Genomic DNA, 18729 nt, shown 5'->3' with positions numbered 1-18729 from the left:
GCTAGCTTCAATGATACGTACCTATCTATCGGCAACAGGATTGGATCGGAGTTGAAAGAGAATTCATCGTGGCGTGGGACGTGAGATGTGATTAAATAAATGTTTATTTACTTCACATATTTACTAACACTTTTCTGGTTAGTACTCATACATAAAGGTAAATATAAAACAACTTTTAACAAAAATAGACGTCACAAAATTTTTAAATGCTATTATTTTACGTAAAAAGTAATGAAATAAACGTATTTGTATTTATAAAAATGGAGGAACACGTAAAAAAAAACTAAACACTTCTTTTTCCTGCTCGGCGACTGTAATGGTTGAATTAAGATAACGTATACCAAACTGTAATTGGGTACTTTTGATGTATGGACTTTCGAAACGGTTTAGTCGACTATAATGAAATTGACCAATCACAGCTCACCGCAGTCAAGAGGACGAAACAAAACGATAGCTCAAATTAATTATTTACTCTAGGTTGTATAGTAGAAACAATTGCTTCATAAGTTAATAAACGCACATGTGACACACTTAATATAGCAACATCCATAGACTACGAAAACCGCTTACCGTTGCTATTGTTAGTCTCCACAGGCCACTGTGGCCAAAATCGAAAAAAACTACCAGCTTAGGGCCTCATCAGTTACTAGAATATGTTGTTGACCACCCCGCCGGGCTAGGCCCCGGCGGCGGCGGCCGGGGCGCGAACTAGTATGAAGGTATCGCGGCCGCTCGCGTATACTTTTGGTTTGTTTACCTGTATGATTTTATTAGTTTAATGTATTATTTTTGTTGACTCGTAGAAAAAGTATTGTTTACAATTGTGATACAATAAAGCTTTTCAATCTAGTACCTCACCAAGCTTCGTTGCCTAATAAACACGGTACTCGACTGAAAAGCTCTCCATTATATCACAATTTTATAAAATACTATTGTAATTTTGACATCAGTTAAAATACATCTTAACGAAGATTTTGGACCATAGTTGACAGAGGTATGGAGTACGTATAGCTAATAAGTAGTTTACAGCATTTAATTCTGTTTTAAGCATTCGTATTTATGACTTATATGTATTAAAATTCATAAATACACGTTATACCCTACAAATGAATAATGCCTAAATAATTTGACATGTAATATTTTATAATATTATAAATAAATGACTATGAATACACGAAATTTGCTAGGTACGAAAAAAAAACGAACAATTGCCAAAGTTGGACTAAAGTCCCATTTAAACTTGAAAGGTTCAATTTTCCTTCGGAGCTTACCTCGGCCCAACAAACAAGATAAGTATGGTAATGACATAAATTGTGTCGAAATCAAACACGGGTCATAAAAGATGGTTAATAAAATAAAATTAAGTATCACCTAGGAAAGGTGCTTCACCTGCGGTTGAAATATATTGTTACCTATTTAAGTAGCTTATTTATTTTCTTGACATTATTCGAGTCTTTTCTGTTTACTAGCCGTTAGAATAGTGTAGAGTCCTTAAAGTATCAGTAAATAAATCCAAATGAGCGTAAGCTAACGTTTTTGAAGTCTTAAGGCGAGTGGGGTGCAGGCCGATTGGTAAAATTTCCGATTAATTTTATATAAAGCAAACTCTATGCGTGATTAAACCAACTTATACATTTACATAAATTAGCCTAGACCCTCGTTAGCTTAAAATAAAATACGAAAACGTGTAAAAAAATCATAACTTTTACAAGATTCGTAGTGAAACTGGGAACCAATTATACTTCCGTCATATCTTTATTTTATCTGTCGGTGGTTCTAATGAAACACCAAAAATAATATTATGGTCTGTTAGTATGGTTTATAATTGTTACATAACACATTTTTTCTAACGTTACCTATTGTACGTACCTATATCAAATAGACCAGGTAAACATGGTGTTTCTAATCCGCATTCTTACAGCCATCATATTTCTTACCGCCACACCCATCGCACACACCATTAAAGCAACAGCGCGAAATGTATGGCTGCCAATAAAGTCTAGAACTCATTACTCGTCTACTAGCTGGTGGCCTGATTCTAGTCCATGGAAACACAAACATAGTTACAGACAAATAGCTACTATCATAGCATCTATTGTTTGCACCCGAAGTTGAGTTATAACTTCGATTATCACTTGATGGGCAGTAAAATATTTGACTCATTCTGGTGCTCATAAATTATAGTAAAAGGTGTACTCTGCCCCGCCACAATAGCCATAACTCGTTCAATTGTTAACTGTAATCGCTAGAAAAAAATTCCAAATAGTAACTAATTTCCTAATGGCTATTACAGCTGTAATGCGTGGGAGACTGAACATTACATTATTTTCCACTATTCGACAATATATTCTATACAGCATGTATTTTTGATACGAACGCATAATGAAAGGGTAGTTAGTTTAGGCTTTAATTTTCCCTTATAATATAAATAATTCAGCAAACAATGTACCAATACTTTGTTTAATTCAAAACGGCGCAAAGTTTGCGGATGTATCAAAAATAGACACTGTATATATAATATATAGCTATCCTTGAATCATGCCGTAATCGGCAACGGCAACCCTAGCGAATTACGAGCGTGAGTTCTGCAGTGGCTTGCAAAACGGAACTTACTTTTAAAAACTCTATCGCAAGTGGGGCAGTAAAGTTGGCCAGAATTATTGTAGGTATAATTATAGGAGAGTTTAGGTCGGGATTTATGGATCTGCCGTTTCGCATCAAGGTCAAAGTCCAAGTTCTTAACGCACAGCGATATCGCGCTCGCACACCGGAGGTGCGTGCGAATTCGCCTCCAAAGACCGCCTAATAGGCGTATTCTAATTTTAATTATAGGATATCAATTAGATCAGAATTAGATATGGATCGGATCTGTCAGTGTCAAAAGTGATGTTTTTGGTTGAAGAAATGTTTTTTTGACACCGACAGACCCGATCCACATCTAACCTATCAGACATAATTCATATCCTATATTAAAATTACAATACGCCTGCGTATGTAACCGTATTTGTCGTTTCCGTTTTTTTGTATTTTCTTGAAAAAAACAAGCATAAGCATTTGCATTCAAAAAGTGCTATTTGATGAAGTGCCACTATTGATGAAGACCATAATGAAGCTCCTCAATAACGCGTAGGTATTTCACGATTGGCGATTTGTCTTCTTCGTTAAATTTGTTATGCAAGTAAGTTTTTAAGGAATATATTTGTCAAGGTCCAGTTGTAATGATGGATTCCACCAGGAGAATACTAATCTTCATGGATTCAGATCCAGACCTTGGAACTTGAAACGTACTCGATGCTCATAACTAGTTAATGGCATGACTCTGACCAGACAGAGACAAGTCCTGTAGAACACTGCGTCACTCATCACCAGACATAGGAATCCGTGGGGCAAAATTGTTTGACAAGTAGGGAGTTCCTGTATCGATAAACTCGACTATAGATACTAGTTCTATATACTAGTGATCACTCAAGGGTTTGCTTGTAAAAATATGTTTTTATTAAGTGTAAAAAAATAATTGTATAATAATTCAATATACTCTTCTTTGTTTTTAAGACAAGACAATTTTATAATTTTACTCATCCCAATTTTTTTCTTCGTGAATGCCCCATTTACTATTGTTAAAGTAAACGACCAGAATTTGTTCCATATTTTCGGGAATTGGGATGAGTAAAATTATAAAATTGTCTGGTCTTGTCTTAAAAACAAAGAAGAGTATATTGAGTTGTTATTTAATTATTTTTTTACTCTTAATAAAATCATTTTTTTACAAGCAAGCCCTTGAGTGATCACTAGTATATAGAACTAGCATCGATAGTTGAGTTTATTGATACAGGAACTCCCTACTTGTTAAACCATTTTGCCCCGCGGATTCCTATGTTTGCTCATAACAAAAACTTAAACCTAAAATGGGAAAATGAAACCCTTAAAAAAAGAAAACCAACCTCAAACAGGATAAAATTAAATATTATCCCTTTGATTACAACGTCGGTGGCAAGCAAGCAAACCCATGGACCCCTGCAACTCCAGAAAATCAAGTTCAAAAATTATACAAAATATTATCCCTGTTATCTGCGCTAGCAACTGATATGTTTATAGTCGATGCCAAACCAAATAGTTACAATGCAGGTCAATAAATACTATCCATAAAAAACTAATGGACATCATTTTTCTTTCTTATCGAATAACTATAATCAAAGACATCAATCAGTCATGTAAACTCGTAAAACGATCTGTTCATTTTGCCTCCAGTCTACTAGTAATATACCTAACTTCTTGTTAACAACATCTATTTTCATCATAACAAAACAATCAACGGTTGCTCTAAAACCAACAACATTATACTGAAGCGTAAAATAAATATTTTAACACGGAACAATGAACACTTTACAATAAATTGTTTAATTTAATGCCGAAAACATAATTTTCGTATATACCATTGCTTCAAACAGTAATGCTGTGGCAAAAGAAACCTTGCTACAAGTAGGTAAAGAGTAATTCGGAATACCCACATATCAATTACACGATAAAAGTAAACTACCAAATTTTTTCCATGATTTCCCTCCGGCAAAATATAATACTTGTTATTCAGTTTTAGTTTGAAACGAAAATTACCCATAACAGCGGGCGTATTATGAACCCAGTTATTCAAGAGATAATGCACCTGTCACTATTTAACACCGCGCGATTGAAAGAAACGGACACTGTTATTATGACACTGTCTCGTAGAAGTGCGACCATTACATCTGTACAGTAGGGCTAAGATGGTCGGATCTTTATCATTTGTCACCATGCCTGTCACGTTCTAACAAGTATGTGAGTGCGAAAGTGACGGGAATAGTGACAAGTGATAAAAATGGAACCATGCTTCCACCGCAGGTAAGTAACTATTTTGATACTGCACAAGCCACCGTTTGTTTCGTGTAGAAAAATAACGAAATATTGTTCAATCTCGTCTTTTGGACAGCTCGTAACATACATATAAATGGTATATAGTAGGTAAGTGAAATTACGAAATTGACCATAACTGAACGTTCCGTTCTGACCAAACAGGACATATAGGTACTTTGTGCAAGTGCAATATAACCTGATATAGCAAGTCAGTTAGGTACACAATGTACCGTACTTAATATATGGAATGCCACTGCTCTGGTATGCACGCCTGTAGTTTTCGCCAAGTGTTAATTTTACCCCAAATATTTGCTAGACCTATTACCTAACGCCGCAATGGTCGCAATTAAGTCTACGACTTAATTGCAGAGGAAAATTTATAAGTTGTGTATTTATGTAGGTGTTTTGCTTTCCTTGTTTACCTTTTTTACGGTTTAGTGGCAAGCAGAGATGGGCATTTCGTACTTGATTCCTGATTCCATGATTACTCGAAATTGCTTTTGGAATCTGATTACCGATTCCCAGATTACTTTGTAATCTGACTAGCTGATTACTAAGTACAATTACGTTTGAGGAATCAGGAATCATCTGTTGGAATATTACAATTACTAGTAATTGGGAATCACTGTCGATTCCTTATTACAGTTATGGATTACTTGATTCCTTTCAGATTACTTCAAAATATACTTTGTTATAAATAAAGCTATATGTCTGAGTACCGACGTAAAAGTACATTTCGATTTACTATAAAGATGCATCTTATTTGTATCCGGTGTGCAGATTTCAAAAATGATGACCCAACATGGCGGCCATGCACTATGTCTAGTACTAGTACTAGTAGGTTTTAGGGAGTGCAGATTTCGAAAATTATGCCCATTTGAAAATTTTCGAAATCTGAATTCCCTAAAACCTATAAAACGACATCCATGACGACTTTTATGGCATACTGCACGGCCGCCATCTTAGATTCCAAAATGGTCATCATTTACGAAATCTGCACTCCCTAAAACCTATAAAACAATATCCATGACGATTTTTATCACGTAGTGCACGGCCGCCATCTTGGATTCTTAAATAATCATTATTTTACAGTAATTATACAGTTTCACACATAAAATGTATTTGTCTTCTGGGATAAGAACGAAGGAAATTATTTTGACATTAAGTAATTGTAATTTAGTCTGGATAATATTACGTAATCAGATTACTCGAGTAATTGATTACCGAGGAATCACGATTACACTTGTAGTTAGATATATTCAATTCCGAAGGAATCAATTACGCAAGTAATCGGCGGGATTGATTACAGTAATTTAGATTACCAAAGGAATCATAATTACTGTAATGTAATGTGTAATTTAAATCCAAAAGTAATTGATTACGCCCAACTCTGGTGGCAAGTAGGTAAGCAACAGGAACATGGACTGTGTTAAGAAAAAGAAAGTATTTTCATGTAATACTTATGAAGGAAAACTGTCTCATATGTTTGGTTTCACTTTCTTTGATAACTGGTGCAGAAAAACCGTGTCACGGTAGCGGAAACACAATACTGAGTGAGTGATATACTTGAACGTTGTTTATACAGTCCATTAGAGTATTTCTTAAGAGGAAAGGGGACGGCCGCTTCTTCATACAAAAGTAGTCCCCATTTTCCTCTATGGATATTGACATTATGGAGAATATTTTTACATCATTTGCTACATATTAACCTTGGACTTTTTTAGATTTTTTTATATTCCAAAAATTAGGAGCGTAAAACAGATTACTTACATACAAATTTTTAAATGCTCCTAACTCTTATAATAATTAAAAATTTGAAAAAAACGTAGGGGCATAGCTGTAGTTGATATTCAACAATTTGTGTCAAAATATGTTCAATAATGATAATATCCAGAGAGGTAAATGAGGACTACGTTTGTATGAAAAGGCGATTTCACAGGGATCCTCCACTTTCGTCTTAACCACGAATAGTTTATAAATACGTGTCTTTCGATAATCATCAAATATTACCTACAGCCCGATCCGAACTTTAAGATACATCAATGAGTTGCGGTACGGCATTCGTACGAAACAGTCGTGCTTGGTTAATTACTTTGTTTACCTGTATCGTATTGTTATTATCGCAGCGGCTTCTTATCTATTAAGGGGCCGGCCGGCCACTACGTGTGGCTGGTTGCTTTGCTAAGCAAAAATGGCCGGTAATGACCAGGAAAACACAGATGCCTTATCGGTAGATGGATCGTTAAATAGTTCGCCAGAGAATGATGGGTATTTAAGAGGACACCAAAACTCGGAGGAAGAAGAAATGGAAGTAGGAGATGAATCAAACCTTAGAGCGGATAAGAGGGAAAGGGATGACGATAATGGAGAGGAGGAGTGGATAACAGTGAAAAGCAATAAAGAGAAGAAGATGAAGACCGCTGAGTCAGAACTTTACATTTCGAGTGTAAATAAACTGCCAAAACAGTTTGCATTTGCAAAAATATTAAAAGAATTAGGATTAACAGATATTAAAAGAGTAAAATACCTTAACCCTTATAAAATCAATATATCTTGTTCTACAAAATGCGCAGAAAGTATCGAGAAGTGTCAAGCGCTTATTGACAAAGGGTGGAGAATTCAAAAGGTGTGGGAAAACAATGTGTCATACGGTATTATAAGGGATGTCGACCTTGAGCTGTCGGACGAAGAAATATTAAAAAGTATTGAGTGTAGGCATCAGTCAAAATTGGTTTCAGTAAAACGCCTTAATAAACGCAGTACAGAAGGTATGGGATGGGCTGCAAGTGAGTGTGTACGTCTTTGTTTTGAGGGTCCATGGTTGCCGCCTCACGTTTTCGTGGATAACTTGCAGATCCAAGTTGAGCCGTTTGTTTTCCCGGTAACACAGTGTGCGCGTTGTTGGAAAATAGGTCACACTACGAAAAGATGTCCATCGAAAGAAAACATATGCCCAAAGTGTGGTGACAAGCATGAAAATTGTATGGCAACAACATTTAAATGTGTGAATTGTGGAGGTAACCATATGGCTTTACAGAGAATATGCCCTGTATTTCGCAAAGAGAGGAGACTGAGAGAAATTATGGCGGAATTTAATTGTACCTATAGAAAAGCCTTGCAGGTATATGTTGAACCTGAACATGCCATACAGAAGCCAAACGAGATGGATCTAAGTAATAAAGTATTCCCTCAGTTAAAAACTCAAACTGAAATCACCACGGTGAAAACCTCTGACTGTACGCCATTATTCACAACAGTTCTGACAAAAGCACAAATTCATGAAGAGTCTAAACCGAAGCAGTCAGCGAGCCCTAGACAGCGAGTACCAAAACAAGTGAGACGTCACATATTAGAAGAGAAGTTTACAATCGACAGAGATGAATGTTTAGATCAATCAGGTTCGCGCGAAGCGGAGGCAGAAAAAGAAAAGAAAATAGACAAAAATTTTCTTAGTGAGCTTTTAGGCAAATTAAAAGACATAATATTTGTTAAAAAAATAAGTTTTAAGGACAAAGTGTTCCAAGTTATTAAGTGTTGCATCGAGTGGTTTATTTTGCTGTGCGTGGAAAATATTTCAGACTGGCCGGTTGTTAAAAACTTAATAGATATCTTAAATGGGAAGTTCACGTAAACAAGTTAAGTTAAACCTATTGCAGTGGAATGCTCAAAGTCTTCGACCGAAAGTGTTGCTTTTAGAAAATATTTTAATAATGGATAAAATCCATATTGCAGCCGTGAGTGAGACGTGGTTAGAACCTAACAGCTACTTAAAGGTAAACAATTTCAATATTTTCCGACACGACAGAGACGACTCATACGGTGGTGTGGCCCTTTTAGTTCATAAATCTATAAAATGTAAGGCTATAGATATAGAAAATAATAATCCGGGCATACAGATAGTCTGCTTAAAATTATTTAATTGCGACCGATTAGAAAATATTTTATCAGTGTACTGCCCTTCTTCGGTCAAAACTAGTCTTAGCGATTGGGAGGTCCTATTCTCAAGATTTAATAGAAAAACATTAATTATGGGTGATTTTAATGGTCACCACACTAACTGGTCGTATAAAATTGACCAGAGAGGATCCCAGTTACTAGATAGTTCAATTGGTAATGAGTTTGTGTCTCTTAATAATGGGGAGAGGACTCGTATACGGTTAGCTAACAATCATTTACAACAGTCGTCGCCAGATGTGACTTTCGCATCGTCAGATATCGCACTGTGCTTCGATTGGAAGATTTTAAATGAAAGTTTGGGAAGCGATCATTTTATGATTAAAATTTCTGCCAGTTGTTGGGACAACTCCACAGGTGACGCAAGTTTGAGTCGTAGAAATTTAAAGGCAGCTGATTGGGATTCATATAAAAACCTGCTAACTAATCTGTTTGTCAATTTTAAAGTGACGAATAATTTGCAATCTTCATATGACAGTTTTATAGAATATATTTTTATGGCAGCTGACTTACATATTCCATCTATTAAAATTTGTTGCAAGCCTAACAGTAATTTTTCACCAAAACCTTATTGGAATCCAGCCCTGTCGAAATCGGTAGCAATGCGGCGGTTAGCACTTTCACAATTTAGGAAAAACCCAACTCCTAACAATTTAGAGCATCTTCAACTCAGAGTACAGGAATCCCAGAGATTAATTCGGAAAGCGAGAGATACATCATGGCAAAATTTTTGTTCATCGCTAAATGAAAATGTTACACAAGCTGATATGTGGCGAAAAATGAGGTGGTTTAAAGGGTATAACAATAGGGGACCCCATGTGGACCAAGAACGGGCGCAACAACTCTTATACAGTTTAACGCCGGATTACGTCAGCAGAGAAGACTTACTTTTCAGCTCTAGTAATTCACTAGTAGAACGTCCTATTACAAAACAGGAATTAGAACGAAATATCCGCCATAAGGACACCTCACCCGGGCTTGATAATATCTCCTATTCCATGATAAAAAACTTACCTGATAACGCAAAATGCATCCTTTTAAATTTGTTTAATCATTTTCTAAGTACCGGTTTTGTACCAATACAATGGCGAGATATTAATGTTATTCCTATACCTAAACCCCATTCGGAATCTTTACGACCCATATCGATGATGTCCTGCTTATGTAAATTGTTTCATATTATCATTACAAATCGCATGGAATGGTATGTGGAAAGAAAAACATTCTATCGCAATACACCACTGGTTTTAGGAAATGTAGATCGACCTTGGATAATTTAACTTATTTAGTATCGAAAATTCAAACCGGTTTTGGGGATAATCAGCACACAATAGCATGTTTTGTAGATGTGAATAGCGCATATAACAATGTAGATGTTTGTTTCTTGTTAGGCATACTGGATAAAATTGGAGTTGGGTCAAAAATATGTCGTTATATTTGGAATTTTTTGAAACACAGGAATTTAAGTATATTGATAGATGACAAATCTATTATCTGTAGAAGTACTAGTCAGGGCCTAGCACAAGGGGATCCTATGTCTCCTTTTCTTTTAATTTAGCAACCTTAAATATATGTAACACCGTTAAAAAATACGAGGATATACACGTCTCACAGTACGCAGATGATTTTGTTATGTTTGTTACGGGTCAGAAACTAGGCGAGAGTGTACAAAAACTGCAAGCTGCGCTTAATATATTTTCAGTGTTATTGTCATATATCGGGTTGGACATTTCGACATCTAAAAGCAAAGTTTGCGTATTTAAAAGAGGTTTTTTGAGGGACTCTGTTTGTCTTCAAATAAATGATATTCCCTTAGAAACAGTAGAGGACATAAAATATTTGGGCCTTTGGCTGGACAGACATTTAAAATGGAACAAACATATAAAGGTTATTGTAGAAAATTCTTACCGATTTTTAAACGTTTTTAAAATTTTAGCTGGCCCTGGGTGGGGTATGCACCAAACATATTTAAGGAGACTATATATAGCATCTATTCGTAGCAGATTGGACTATGCCAGTTTTCTATATGACACTAGTACCAAAAAAAGTTTGAGTAGGTTAGATAAACTTCAGAATCAGTGCATGCGTATAATAGGAGGATTCATAAAAAGTACGGCAATACATGTTATGGAATATGAACTGCACCTCCCACCGCTTTATATCCGTAGATTATATCTGGCGAGTAAATACTGGCTCAAGTCGAAGTCTTTCGTTCGTGCTGATAATATTGATATTGTAGACAACCTAACCATAAACACTCAAAACCGGTTTTGGAGACGAAAAAAGAAGCCATTGTTAGTAGAAACACATGAGTATTTCAAATCGAAGGTAATGTACTCAACTAACCAATTAGAGATGTTTTCCTTAAATACGTGGGTCAGTGATATAGATTTAACTGAGGTTTTAAAGTTTAATATTAGTAATATAAATATACCTAAACGTCAATGTGACCCAGTCAGTTTAAGAAAAACATGTACGGACTTTATTACATCAACTTACTCAAATTATTATCACATTTATACAGACGGTTCTAGGGATACCAGTGATTCCGGTCTGGCTGTACTTGACCCTCAGATAAATAGTAGTATTAAGTTGCAGTTGAAGGTCAAGACATCCTCTATGAATGTTGAATTGCTGGCAATTGCAGAAGCCCTCTCCTACATTGAGTCGCTCGATACGGGTAGCTTCGTGGTATTTACAGACTCAAGAAGCGGTTTACAGCACTTGGCTCGATGCACCTCGAACTATCGAGGCGCACCGATAGCCTATAGCATATTAAGGTCGATTCGCAACTTGCAGGCAAATAAAGCAGTCATAGTTTTGCAATGGGTACCGTCACATATTGGGATACCGGGCAACGAGGCGGCAGACCGACTCGCTAAAGAGGCGTCCACGGACGGACTTGTAACTAGGTGGTTACCATGCCATAGTGATCTTTTGTATGCAGTAAAACAGAAGTGCTGTGATATGTGGAAACAATATTTTAATGAAAGATCACTAAGCAAAGGTATCTGGTATAGGACTATACAACCCAATCTGCTACGGATTCCTTGGTTTGCAGGGTTAAATATGGCCAGATCAGATGTTGTTACTGCTCTCAGGCTGCGTTCCGGACACATTCCACTTAATAGTTTTGGATTTATAATGGGTAAGAACCAGTCACCAAACTGTACCGAATGTGGAGTGAAAGAAGATGTGTTCCATATCTTGGTGGAATGTGTTCGAAACGAGGCTGAGAGGATAAACTTCATGCAAAAATACAATTGTGATTTATATGATATAGGTGAAGTTAATTTAATTTTGGCCTACCCGCAATCAAAACAGGCGAAGAAGCTATATGAGATTGTTAACCTAGGTATTAAGCGTAGATAATTATTAATAAGAGTTGATTTGTTTTGCTATGTCACAATAAGGGTGACATTTTCAATTGTGAAAAAACCCTTTTTTCAATAAAGATTTAAAAAAAAAAAAAAAAGATACATCAAATATTATGTCTAAATACGATATCCATCAGTGTGAAAAGTGACATTTTTGTTTGAAGAAACATCACTTTTGACACTGACATATCCCATCCATATCGTATCTAGACCTAATATTAGACGTATCTTAAAGTTCTAATCGGGCCGTTAGTATTTTTTCCCCTTTTTAATCGAACTCTAATGGCCAGCAAAAAAAATGCGAGTTATGTTATGTCTTCAACTATCGGCGATTAAGACTGGCAGGCCAATCCGAACCTGCACTAACATCAAACCGATATTAGAATGATATCGGCATCATATCAGCTGTCATCCTCGGGGGGGTATCTCTCGCAATAATACTTGCGAATTGAACGCGCGAATGACAGGTAACTGATATGATTCCAATATCATTCCAAGATAGGTTTGATGTTAGAGCACGTTCTAATTGGCCTGTGGGAGCTGTCTTTTTTACCTTCGAGTCGACCCGTGCGGGTATTAGTTTGCTGCGGCCATGAAAAACTACGTAAATGATACAGGCCAACTCGAGTTTTAGTTATAAAATCTAATTCCAATAAGATACTGATCTGATACTTATCTGTTAGTGTCCAAAGTGACGTTTTTTGTTGAAGGTTGATAGGTAGTTGATAGAATGCGCACATTAGCAAGTCTTATAAAGGATATTTGAACCATCTCATATTGGAATGCTACTTGCTACATGTTAGATTCATGTATATTTTAGATTCATGTAAGATCAGTATCACATTAGGTATATTGTTAGAATTGGCCTGATAAACGGGGCGTAGAGCTTGCTGGGCGTGTGTATGTGCATGCGTATGTGGATGTGTTTGTATATTTCTTTCTTTCATTTCGCATAACGTAAGGCCGCCTTTACACCTGTAAGTTTTACTTACGTAAGTAGGGACATAGCTATACTATAGAGTGAGAGATGAATATCATTATCTCATTCTAACAAATAGCTTTGTCCTTACTTACGTAAGTAAAACTTACAGGTGTAAAGGCGGCCTAAAACACATGTCCTAGATAAAGGCTAGGTTTATTATCATACAGATGCTGGGGACTTTTTGTAAAGTATATTAAACCAACAAAATTATTAAGGCTAATCACTGCGTTTTTGAAACAGATGATGATCCCTCCGATAATCCTGTTTTTGGGTATATAGTATTTTTAGAACCGGAACTAGTTTTGACATAGGTATGTCATTTAGCATTGCAAATATATTTTAAAGTTTTGCTTCTAAACGAATTTAGTGATACCGTTTTACACTATTCAGATATTAAAATTTATGATATTATACTTTATTTATGATATGTTGCTGATAGGCACCTACTTTGCCCATCTACTCTAGATCGTTGTGCAGTGGACAATTGATTACAAAAATAAAATGAAAGTTTATCGCAGAAGACCTATATACCTAAGTGTTGTTAAAGTTAATGTGCCTTCCCACGATCAGGACGAGGGCTAAGCTTGCTTATTGTCTGTATTGTGTCCGTTATCGACTCGCTGCAGACGCCAAAGAAAGACAATCGGGCCCTTTGCGATCCGTGTAACGTGCAATCTTGTTACATCAAGCGGAATGAATTGAGCAAGTCCGAGAGGGCTACGATAATGGCCACTACATAAACAGCGGGTTATTTGCACCCATATACCTATATTTTATATATGTAAGTATAAATCAGTGCATATGAACAGTGAGCTGCGAAATTGTATGAAGAAATTATGAATGAATTCATTGATAAAGTCACCATGCACGGCTGACGGTACCTACTACAGCTTTAATGAACGGATAATCGTATGTGTTAGAGCGCACTCGTTTAATTGTACCTCTTTGTATTTATATAGATTAAATTAATAAGCTAGGTACCTACTCAAAGATATTTGATAAAATGTAATAATTTAACATTATGCTCGTACATAAATGGAAAATGGAACTGGTAATATTTGGTTCCTTGCAGTTATGTCCAATACACACAATAAGCTCGGCTTAGGGTAACCGGTGTAGATTACGGAGCAAGAGGCATATACTCGTATGATAAAGTATTTATCTAATAAAGGCACATGTTAATAGTATCATAACGGGAAAATGAGATAAAATATGTGGATAACGACAGTAAGCGCAGTAAGACGGCTTCGTGCTATGAAATGCACAACGGAGCTTTCCTGGCACACCTCATTTAGCCTGCACTGCTTCCATTAGGGAAATTGCATCTCCTCGTGTCCCGCGAGTTCCGTGTGTTCGTCTTGAGCGTATTAACTTCATCTAAACTATATGAATAGATAATGAGCCGAGGTTGAAGATTCCGCTAAACAAGTCTATAACATAGTAAGTATCATCAAGCCCTCGTCAGCACGTTACACTAAAATACCTATTTTTAGGGTTCCGTAGTTTTATAGAACTAGACACAAACAAAGACAATTCATCGAGAATTATAATTGTTTATTCGTAATTTCACAAAAAAACCTAATTTTAGAAAATACCTATAGTTTAAAATCGTTTAAGATAAGAAAACATGTTTTGTGCTAGGTTTTTTAAAGACAATTCTAATTCATTAAAATGTAGGCTAAGTACTTACAAATTTAAGCGATGAAAAATAGGTTTAGATGATCCTGGTAAAAGAACCACGCGTACTTATCACTAATGCTTGCGTACTTGTACATTACGATTTGGGCTTCTTAGTCCTTCTGAAAAGCTTTTTCCTCTCAGCGCAGTGCTTGGTCTCAAAGCACACCATGGCTTTGCGCCGGCAGTCGACGACGCACGCGCAGCCCGTCGGGCACTCGGGGGGAGGCTCGGGGCACGCGCGGGGAGGCGCCGCGCCCAGGCAGGGGAACGAGCAGCTCACTGAACCACAGTTCATTCTAGGTGCTACAACAATTTAAATTAACTGTCATGCTTTATGGCTCTTGTGCTAGTTCCTAGCTTTATAAATAACCGTAAGATCTTGTAAATATTACGGTAACATAACTGTGTCAAATTAGGTAACCCTGTATTTTTTAGTTTCCATTTTACATCGATTTATAGTCAGTTTACACTTTTACTCCTTTGTAGTAAAGCGTAAAACGTAAACATATCTTTTACTTCGACTATACCCCAGTGTGTTGTCACGGCAACCCATAGGATTTGACAGTTCGTGGACTAATAATATTAGTCTAATACCGTTCGAGAAATGGGCCACTGATAAAAATACAGATTAAGTAGGCATACGAGTATTACAATGCCGTTGTGAACGTCAAATAAAGCTACACCGGCTCTAACCCTACACCTCTGACCCGAGAAGATTTAAATCCCCCCTCAATTGGACGAACGAAGATATTCAAGTTGATTTTGGACCATACTTGAGAATTAGCGGCTTGGGGTTTTTACGCTTACTTTTTTAACGAGTGTTTGCCTACCACTTGTCTGAGGCGGTTGGCGGTTATTTTCTAGTAGAGGTAGCTGATTTTTGGGATTACAACTAGTTCATATATTACATTTATACTAACTTAACATAATACAAATCAGCTTCATTCATGCCAAGCCTTCAACCAGTCTATAGTGCACCATAATAACTTCTTACCAACAACCTCAGATATACTGTTGATCTGTAGCTAAAAAATCTGCAGAACCAATATCCTGCTCATCACGCCTCGCCGCAATGCCTCGTCTGTTTCGCCGGACGTGGGCGATCAAATAAACAATGATGGAATTCAAAGATAGATAGATAAACCATTTATTCGCTTGCCACAATGCAGACATCTAAACAAAAAATAATACAAACAATAGCAACACCAAAATAAAAATTAAATTCAAAGAGAATCAATACGGGCTAGACTTAGTGAGTAAATACTCAGTATTTAATCAATATTCCAATTTGGGTATAAACGAGTAAATACGGTACTCGTTTATACCCAAATTGATGGTATACACTATTTAGAGTGCTGAAAAGGACATACAAATTTATAATCTTAGGTAGAAATGAAACCATGTATATTATGATGATATTATTATTGTATAACTTACCTACAGCTTAAATTTGTATATATTTAGTTATAGTACGAGTACCTAGCTAATAAGAAAGATGTGCATGCTTCTTCAAGTAAAATGTACGCATTTCAAATTACTGTCCACCTATGTTCATCACTACATTTATGCAAATAAATATATCTTTATCTTTAATATAGGTGTATTTTGTAAGCCCCTACTGGAATAATTAGGCACTCAAAATTGTAGGAAATATATTTTTAAGAGGGGCACTCCATACATGTAACTAATTGCACAACAAAAAATCAGAAACCACCAACGTGTTGCACATCGTTAAATGGGTCTCAATAAAAGGTCTGTCGCGAACGTATTGCGAACCAGCTAATATTTGCCAACGTCATGGAGTAGATGGCGTTAGTAGTCAACTAGTCACGTTTAAGTAACCGCTTCTAGGTTATTGGGATTTTTTGAGGGAAGTTGAGAGGGTAGATGAGAACGACAGTAGGAAAAAGGAGGTTGTGTGCGAACAAATCGACGCGGCAGTGATACTTGCTTTTAGATCAAGTCAAGAACGTTCTTATGGTGTTATTAGAATAATGATGTGTCTCTGGTATATTGTGACCAACGTTCTCAGTACTCAGAGTGAACAGTGATCCAGTGATGCTAATATGAAGTTAAGGTAAACTTTGTGTGAGGAATGGGGTCGCTATAAGGGGAGGTTTGGAGGCGACTATTAAGCTCATGAAACCAGGTGGATAATCATGTGATACTCATGTTATATGTAGGTAATAAAGTCGGACACCAGCACAACTCATATCGTCATCTCACTAACATCCAGGCCTCATAGGTATGTAGTACATTTACATATCGCTTTCCAGTATCCGTAAAAGCATTAGCTCATTCGATAGGTTAATAAGTATGGTGAGCTTGACGACAAGGTCGTAAGTGCAGCGTATCATGCACTTTTGCGCGACATGCAATTATCTAGAATATTGATAGAACTTAAGTCCCATATTTTTAAAGGGGTACCTATCATTTAATCGATCTACAAAATATTCCTATTTTGATGAACAAAAATATATATTTGGTCAGCCAAAATATATATTTGGTCAGCAACTTAAGGTTAGCACGTATTTCTAAACCAGTTTGCAATTAATGACATACTGAGCTACTCTAAATTGATTTGGTTGGTTAATTATTTGATCGGCAGTGCGAAATTTTGCTAAGCAATCAATTATTTTAATTTTAATAACAAAACTTCCGTGAGACACAGACATATTAAGTATCTTACATCAGGTCACTCACGTATTTTAAGTCGAAAACGCTCGCTCTAAGCTGAAACATTCACTCCGTTCCGAGTAGTATCGTCAGGAGCTTGCGTTGACGGACCGGCGCAGAGGGGCCGCAGTCCTCTGGGTCCGATGACTCGGCGCGGGCGCCGGTAGCGGCAGGTATATATATATACCTATATATATAGTGAGTCGAATCCGAATCCAATACCGCGACAGCCGCCGCAGCCGAAAGGCGGAAGCGACCCCTCCTGCGAGCACGATGATGGTGCGAATCTGCCCTCAGATATCGATCATACGCATAACCAAGACATCCAGAAACGGCAGTTTTCCTTCGTTTTCCTCCTCCACTGTGAACTGGATCGTATAATGTCTAGTATTAAGGTGCTCCGTGAGATCCCTTAGGCCGGTTTTCGAGACAATAGCGAAGACGTCGTCGACATACTGCCACCAATATCTAGGTCGAACAGGCTCGCTATTCAAAGCATTTTTTTTTCAAACCCTAAAGATATTGGCGGTCACAGAAGCTATCGGTGAGCCTATGGTCACTCCATCAACCTGAAGGTAATATGCCACAATAAATATCTCGACTTTAGCCATAACTCTATTGCTTCCATGTACACGGCAGGCAAATTAGTCTGACTCACGAGGTTACAAATAATCCCAATAGTCTCATCCACCGGCACATTGGTGAACAGAGACGTGACGTCAAAACTCACCATGAGTTCGTCCTCCTTTAGTTGGATATTCTGTAGCAGGTTGACGAAATGCCTCGAATCCTTTACATTATTCGCAAACATGCCTGTGAATTTCAGTAATACCGACGATAAATGACGGTCAAGTTTATAAGTCGGCGAGTCAATCTTATATGAGGCTTATGGATTTTAGCTAAACCATAGATAAGGAGATGTCGGATTCAGAGGACGCAGGTAGTTGGCTAAGTGTTTGTCCGGTAAGCCTTGCAACATCTTGTTGATCTTGGTCGTCACTCTAGACGTAGGGTTGTATTTTACCTTCTTATAAGTGGTTTCATCACTCAACAAGTGAACCAACTTATTTTCATACGTAAAAGTGTCTACGATTATCGTCGCGTTCTCTTTGTCCGCTGGCAATACCAACACTTCCAAATTATCTCGGAGATCAGCCTTAAACTCCTCTCGCG

At 36.9% G+C, this 18729-nt stretch overlaps 1 protein-coding gene across 3 annotated transcripts in view; it reads right to left on the bottom strand.

The window, feature by feature from the left end:
- Positions 1-15045: 15045 nt before the first annotated feature.
- The window catches only part of LOC133516360 (sodium channel protein Nach-like), a 33021-nt gene continuing 29337 nt past the window's right edge, over positions 15046-18729 (bottom strand). For all 3 annotated transcript variants that reach the window (XR_009799206.1, XM_061849267.1, XM_061849266.1), the window contains one exon: positions 15046-15183. The gene's annotated coding sequence lies outside the window, so the exon portion shown is untranslated. The remainder of the gene's footprint in view (positions 15184-18729) is intronic.

This window comes from Cydia pomonella, chromosome 3 (assembly GCF_033807575.1).
Source record: "Cydia pomonella isolate Wapato2018A chromosome 3, ilCydPomo1, whole genome shotgun sequence".
In the NCBI taxonomy this organism is placed as follows: domain Eukaryota; kingdom Metazoa; phylum Arthropoda; class Insecta; order Lepidoptera; family Tortricidae; genus Cydia; species Cydia pomonella.
Note: the sequence above shows the minus strand (reverse complement) of the source record. Positions and strands in the feature narration are given on the sequence as shown.